This window comes from Piliocolobus tephrosceles, chromosome 11 (genome assembly GCF_002776525.5).
Source record: "Piliocolobus tephrosceles isolate RC106 chromosome 11, ASM277652v3, whole genome shotgun sequence".
In the NCBI taxonomy this organism is placed as follows: Eukaryota; Metazoa; Chordata; class Mammalia; order Primates; family Cercopithecidae; genus Piliocolobus; species Piliocolobus tephrosceles.
The window spans coordinates 104900372-104908166 of record NC_045444.1 but is presented as its reverse complement, the minus strand read 5'-3'; the positions used below and the strand labels follow the sequence as shown (position 1 = coordinate 104908166).

Here is a 7795-nt window from a genome sequence, read left to right as displayed (position 1 = left end):
TCTATCTATCTATCTATCTATCTATCTATCTATCTATCTATCTATCTTTTTGAGACAGAGTTTCACTCTTGTTGCCCAGGCTGGAGTGCAGGGGCACTATCTCGGCTCACTGCAACCTCCGCCTTCCGGGTTCAAGTGATTCTCCTGCCTCAGCCTCCCGAGTAGCTGGGATAACAGGCGCAAGCCACCAAGCCCAGCTAATTTTTATATTTTTAGTAGAGACAGGGTTTCACCATGTTGGCCAGGCTGGTCTTAAACTCCTGACCTCAGGTGATCCACCCACCTCAGCCTCATAAAGTGCTGGGATTACACGTGTGAGCCACCTTGCCCGGCCCCTTCCCCCTTTCTCTTTGACACTCACTAGCTGTATGAACATGGATTTCCCTTCTTCATCTGTGAGCTGAGGGAGTCAACTTAGGGGGTCAACTAAATTGATGATCTCTAAAGTCTCACCCAGGGACATGCTGATTCCAGGGGTAACTGGCAGCAAGAGAAATAGAGGGTGGACATGAAGAGGCACTTCTTGCTCATCAGAGGGGGGATTCAGGGCAGCAGGGACTTGAAAAAACCAGTGCTCCCCTCCCCAGAGAGAAATCAGGATTGGCCAGCCCCCACAGGCCAAAGGTGGGCAAGGGGACTCAGCAGTGGCAGCTCTGAGACATGGCCACCCTACCTGGTGTATACCCTCCAGCTGCTCCTGCCCTGTACCCATGGTTGGTCAGAGCAGATGCCTCTCCTCCACCCCTTGGTAGGGCCTCCTCCTCAATTCTCCTGTCTTCCCTGAACTGCCAGGAAGACCAGGGCCCCTCACTTCCCCCAACCCTGCCACCATGGGCCCTTGTTTGGATTTGAGTTGTCTCTTCCTTCAGCCTGAATTCACTGGCTTCCTCAACTCCTGGTACTTTCCCTTCTGTGTCCCCAGACCAGGGAAGGGCACCGTCACCCCAAGACCCCAACACCAGCCATCTGTGCAGCATCCTGGACTCCTTTCGCTTCTGCCCTTCTGTCCACCTAAACTCCCTTGAGTCTCCCCACTACACACAGCCCCCTGGCCCCTCTCTGCTGGCACTCTGCCCTCTAGAAATGCCACGCTGCCGGCGGGCCCCACCCCCATGCTGCCTCTCACCCCACGCCTGCTCGCACTGCTCCCACATGGAACGTTCTCCCCACCTTTCCCATACTAACATGCTCTTCTAGACTCAAGTTAGATCTCATTTCTTCCAAGAGACCTTCCCAGAATCCTCAGGCTGGACAAGGAGCCCCTCGGCATCCTGGACTGTCCCCTCTCTTGACCCCCTGACCACATGGTGATGAAAGAACCTGTTCGTAAGTTTGAGGTCCCTGGGCTCCAAGACGTAGATATGTTTGTCTTTGTAGCCCCCAGCTCCTAGCACATAGTAGATGTTCAACAAATACTCATGATGTTGAAAGGCTGAACTGTGAGATGGAAGGAGGACCCTCCCAGGGCGTTGGAGGGGTTTGGGCTCCTACTCTCTGCAGGCCATCTTGTGTTTCTTTCTTTTTTTTCTTTTTTTTTTTCTTTTTTGAGACAGAATCTCACTCTGTTGCCCAGGCTGGAGTGCAATGGTGCGATCCTGGCTCACTGTTATCTCCGCCTCTGGGTTCAAGTGATTTTCGTGCCTCAGCCTCCTGGGTAGCTGGGACTATAGGTGTGCGCCATGACGCCTGGCTAATTATGTATTTTTAGTAGAAACGGGGTTTCGCTATGTTGGTCAGGCTGGTCTTGAACTCCTGACCTCAAGTGATCCACCCACCTCAGCCTCCCAAAGTGCTAGGATTCCAGGCATGAGCCACTGCGCCCAGCCCACCTTGACTTTCTTATCTGAGCCCTGTTGTACTTGAGGTGCGGCTCTGTTGTATGTGGGGTGCTGTCATGGCCCCTAGTTCCCAGTGGTGCAGCTCTGAGCTAGACAGGAATGTGGTGGGGCAGTGGAGGTAAAGTCCCACCCCTCAGACAAAAGACATCCTCCTGCTTCCCAGGCTTGTGATAGCAGAGGGAATAGACACCCACCCGGACCCTCCAGCCCAAAGGTTCTGCCCCTCAGTGGCCTGCAGGAGGCCCCAGCAGATGATGTCCCGAGAAGACAGTAGCCAGTGTGTCCTCAGAGCCTGGTCTGCACCTGGCCCCCGTCCCTAGTTCTACTAAATGGGCCCACAGTGGCTGGGGAGGCTAATGGGGCAGCTCCAGGTAGAGGGGAGATGGGGCAGAGGTGCATGCTTGGGTGTCCCGGCATGGCCCAGGACCTAAGGCCCTGCCACCTCCAGCCCCTTGCCTCTGCCTTTGCCTCTGTCTTTGCCCATTCAATTCCTCGTGGCTGTTGCTCATATGCTAGGAGCGAGGAGGCAGGGCCCTGAGGTCCCAGGAGTGTCAGAGGAATGGTGACACAAAGGATAAAACACTCCAGATGAAGAAGAAATGGGCAAAGAGATGAGCTGGTGGGGAGGGGGCTCGGGGAGTGAGGTCAGGGAGACTGACTAGTCCCGGTCTGCCCAGGACTGTCCTGGTTTTAACTCTAGAAGTTCCAGGGCAATTGGGATGGTGACACCCAAAGTGGTATGGGGCTAGCCACAGGTAGGAGACTGAGAGAGCCATTGCCTGGGGCAGGGCCAGCAAAAGTCTCTCCCTGGAGGCCCAGGACAGACACGCGGGGCTCCCAGCACTTCTCACACTATCCAGAGTGCCAAGCCTCCCTCTCGAGCCCATACCAAGGTGCTCCAGGAGGCCCCAAGTTGCCTGAGAAAAGCAGAGGACCCCCATCCCCTCACACCATCTAAGGTCTCCATGTGTTCCCACCAGGTTACCTTACCTGTCTTGGGGAGGCAGCTGTCACCTGGGAGATCTCAGGGAATTGTGGCAAGCTGGCTGCAGAAGAGCAACCTTTGTCCCTACCCACACCCCCTAGGAACTGCCTTCACCATATAAGGGAAGATAGGGCCCCAGAGAGGTGAGGGGGTGGGGAGGCAGGTGCTGCCAGGTCCCTGGAGCCCAGAGCCCTTGACAGCCTGACAACAAGAGCTGATGCGCCCCACCCTTGGCTTTTTTTTTTTTTTTTTTTTTTAAGCCTCACTCTGTCATCAGGCTGGAGTGCAGTGGTGTGAACTCGACTCACTACAACCTCTGCCTCCCAAGTCCAGGTGATTCTCCTGCCTCAGCTTCCCAAGTAACTGGGACTACAGACATGTGCCACCATGCCCGGTTAATTTTTGTATATTTAGCAGACAGGGTTTCACCATGTTGGCCAGGCTGGTCTTGAACTCCTGACCTCAAATGATCCAGCTGCCTCGACCTCCCAAAGTACTGGGATTACAGGTGTGAGCCACTGCGCCCAGCCCCTCCCTTGGCTTCTGAGTGAGCAAGGGATGGGGTGCTTTTCTGCCCAGGGCCCAGGACCTCACCACAGGCAGACAGCACTGTCCAGGCAAGGTCAGCAGCTCCTGAACTTTCCCCCTACCAACCAAGAGAAGGAGGCTCAGCTGTCCTCCCACCTTCCCTGGGGTGAATGCTTCACGGGGAAGGAGAGGCAGGACCCTGGGGTTCCAGAAGCCCCAAACCCCAGGGATGCAGGGGCTCATACTCAGGGCCCCTCCAGAACAGATGGGAGGTCTTTTAGAGGTCTCTTCTCAGCATGACCCTCACTTAGCAAGTGCCCCCGTCAGCACAACTGCTCTTCCTCTCCACCCCCAGGGGCACTGGCTCCACCTGGAGTGTTTTTTTATGTTTTGTGTTTTTGTTTTTCTGAGATGGAGTCTCTCTCTGTCACCCAGGCTGAAGTGCAGTGGCATGATCTCGTCTTATTGCATCCTCCACCTCCCGGGTTCAAGCGATTCTCCCAGCTCAGCCTCCCGAGTAGCTGGGATTACAGCTGCCCACCACCACACCTGGCTAATTTTTGTATTTTTAGTAGAGACGCGGTTTCACCATGTTGGCCAGGCTGGTCTTGAACTCCTGACCTCGTGATCCACCCACCTTGGCCTCCCAAAGTGCTGGGGTTACAGGCGTGAGCCACCGCACCCTGCCCACCTAGAGTTTTTATGAGATGCCATAAAACAGTGCCTTTGAACTCTGTTCTGCTACCCTCTCCCAGAAGCCAAAGTTTCCATGTCTGATCCCTGACCCTAGGGGATCCATCTCACTCAGGCAGGAAAGGAGTGCAGCCATCTCTGGCGTAGGTCTCGCTGAGAAACCAGCTTCACACGCAAACTTAGCACCTTGGGCAGCTGCCTCCCAAACTTCAGAAATTCTCCTATCACCTGTGAAGTCTGGTATTGAGGAGGGTGACATGAAGTTGGCTGGGTGAGGGCAGCCCCTCCTTCTGATCACAGCCTCCCAAGAGTTCTGGAGACCAAATGTACAGTAGTCCCCTGTTATCCAATGGGGGATACATTCCGGGACCCACAGTGGATGCCTTAACATCTCAGATTGTACTAAACCCGGCTGCCGTCAGCTGGAGCATGTTTCTGTTCGTGTCTTCCACCCACAAACTGAAGCCTTTTCCATTTTCACTAAACGCTTATCCTGCACTGTGGCCACACTTTTGCAGTTTGAGGTACAACAGCAAAATTAACACAAATCTCTGTTTCCTTCTTCACAATTTCATGAACAGAAGATGCATTCTTATCAAAGATCTTAGCAACCTCAGCATATGATGATTTTTTTCCTTTCCTTATTGAGAACTATTACCTTTTCATTTAAAGGAAACATTTTATGGTTTCTTTTTGGCACACCCAAATTGCTAGCATCACTACTCTTGCATTATTTAGTAAAATAAGGGTTACTTCGGGCAGAAGGTTGTTTTTATTTTTGTTTTTTGGAGATGAAGTCTCGCTATCTCACCCAGGCTGAAGTTCAATGGCACGATCTTGGCTCACTGCAACCTCTGCCTCCTAGGTTCAAGCAATTCTCCCATCTCAGCTTCCCGAGTAGCTGGACTACAGGTGCGTACCACCATACCCAGCTAATTTTTCCTGTATTTTTATCAGAGACAAGGTCTTACCATGTTGGCCAGGCTGGTCTCAAACTCCTAACCTCAAGTGATCCGCCTGCCTAGGCCTCCCAAAGTGCTGGGAGTACAGGTGTTAGCCACTGCGCCCAGACCAATAAAGGTTACTTTGAACACAAGCCCTGCAATGCCATGACAGTGGATCTGATAGCTGAGACGGCTGCTAAATACCCGTCAGGGAGCGTGTAGCGTGTGGAGGTACTGGACAAAAGGAAGACTCACGTTTCGGGTGGGATGGAGTGGGGCAGTGGGAGATCCCATCATGTACTGAGAATACTGTGCAATTTAAAACTTATGAATGGTTTATTTCTGGAATTTTTCATGTAGTATTTTCAGACCATGGTTGACTATGAGGTACCTGAATTGGTGGATAAAGGGAGACTGCTGTGTTTGTACACAGGTGGGGAATGTGTGTAGTATATATGTGTGCACATGCTCATGAGTTGTCTGGAAAGAGGAGTAAACACTAGAGGTGCTATTTTGTTTCTTTTTTAAAAAAAAAAATATTGCTGGGTGTGGTGGTGCACACCTGTAATCCCCGCTACTAGGGAGGCTGAAGCACAATAATCGCTTGAACCCGGGAGGCAGAGGTTGCAGTGAACTGAGATTGTGCCACTGCCCTCCAGCCTGGGTGACAAAGTGAGGCTGTGTCTCAAAAAATATATACATATATAAATATAAATATAAATATATATAATCCTGCCTTCTATGTCACAGGTTATGAAAAAGAAAAAATAACACTTTTTTGTGAATAAAAAGGAGTATATATATATGTGTGTGTGTGTGTATATATATATAGAGAGAGAGAGAGAGATACACTCGATTACAAGGACAAGAAAAAGGAAGGTAAAAACTCACCTATATTTTCATTACAGAGATAGTCTCCAGATAAATCACTGTCACTGAATTGTTCTGGGATATTTCTTTCAAGTCATTGTCCAGCACAGGTATCTACCTGTCTGCATGTGTGTATTTATTTATTTATTGAGATGGAGTCGCACCCTGTCACCCAGGCTGGAGTGCAGTGGCGCAATCGCGGCTCACCACAGCCTCTGCCTCCCGGGTTCAAGTGATTATCCTGCCCAAGTATCTGGGATTACAGGTGTCCACACCATACCAGCTAATTTTTGTATTTTTAGTAGAGACTGGGTTTCACTATGTTAGCCAGGCTGGTCTCTTAACTCCTGATCTCAAGTGATCCGCCCGCCTTGGCCTCCCAATGTGCTGGGATTACAGGCATGAGCCACCACGCCTGGTCCTTTTTTTATTTTTTCTGAGATAGAGTCTCTCTCTGTTACCCAGGCTGGAGTGCAGTGGCGCTATCTAGGCTCACTGCAAGCTCCACCTCTCGGGTTTACGCCATTCTCCTGCCTCAGCCTCCCGGGTAGCTGGGACTATAGGCGCCCGCCATCTCACCTGGCTAGTTTTTGTAATTTTTAGTAGAGACGGGGTTTCACCGTGTAGACCAGGATGGTCTCGATCTCCTGACCTCATGATCCACCCGTCTCGGCCTCCCAAAGTGCTGGGATTACAGGCTTGAGCCACTGCGCCCGGCCAAGTGAGCATGTATTTTTAACTGTCATATGATATATTTTATTTTGCAATTTCTTTTTTTTTTTTTTTGGAGACAGAGTCTTGCTGTGGCGCCCAGCCTGGAGTGCACTTTGGTGTGATTATGGCTCACTGCAGCCTCGACCTCAATGATCCAGGACTCAATGATCCTCCCACCTCAGAAGTAGCTGGGACCACAGGCACACATCACCACATTTGGCTAATTTTTGTTGTTGTTGTTTGGTAGAGATGGAGTTTCCACCATGTTGCCCAGGCTGTTCTCAAACTCCTGGGCCCAAGCAATCCACCTGCGTTGGCCTCCCAAAGTGCTGGGATTACAGGTATAAGCCACTGCACCCAGCAACTTTCTTTTCAGTTGTTTTATAGTAATTCATTAGACAGCACAGTTTATGTAACCAGTACCTCATCGCTGGACTTCCAAATTATATCCAATTATTTGATACTACAAAGAATGCTGTGGTAAATATTCCCATTTCCAAATATTTGCCATTAGATTACATCCACTATCTCTTTGGGATAGATTTTAAAAAGTGAGGCCGGGCACGGTGGCTCATGCCTGTAATCCCAGCACTCTGGGAGGCCAAGGCCGGCAGATCATGAGGTCAGGAGATCGAGACCATCCTGGCTAACATGTGAAACCCTGTCTCTACTAAAAATACAAAAAAAAAAAAAAAAAAAAAATAGCCAGGTGTGGTGGCAGGTGCCTGTAGTTCCTGCTACTCGGGAGGCTGAGGCAGGAGAATGGCATGAACCTGGGGGGCGGAGGTTGCAGTGAGCCGAGATCATGCCACTGCACTCCAGTCTGGGCAACAGAGCAAGACTCTGTCTCAAAAAAAAAAGTGAGATTGTTGAGTCAAAGACGTGAATAGGAAAACTGCCTTCCAGAAAAGCTGCATGAGGCTGGGTGCGGTGGCTCAAGCCTGTAATCTCAGCACTTTGGGAGGCCGAGACAGGCGGATCACGAGGTCAGGAGATCGAGACCATCCTGGCTAACACAGTGAAACCCCGTCTCTACTAAAAAAATACAAAAAACTAGCCGGGCGATGTGGCAGGCGCCTGTAGTCCCAGCTACTCCAGAGGATGAGGCAGGAGAATGGCGTAAATCCAGGAGGCGGAGTTTGCAGTGAGCTGAGATCCTGCCACTGCACTCCAGCCTGGGTGGCAGAGCAAGACTCCGTCTCAAAAAAAAAAAAAAAAAAAAA

At 50.9% G+C, this 7795-nt stretch overlaps 1 protein-coding gene across 1 annotated transcript in view; it reads right to left on the bottom strand.

Annotated features, from left to right (window-relative positions):
* The window catches only part of VIL1 (villin 1), a 32283-nt gene extending 29408 nt beyond the window's left edge, over nt 1-2875 (bottom strand). Inside the window, exon 1 of the mRNA XM_023221102.3 lies at nt 2829-2875. The gene's annotated coding sequence lies outside the window, so the exon portion shown is untranslated. The remainder of the gene's footprint in view (nt 1-2828) is intronic.
* Between the last annotated feature and the right edge of the window lie 4920 nt (nt 2876-7795).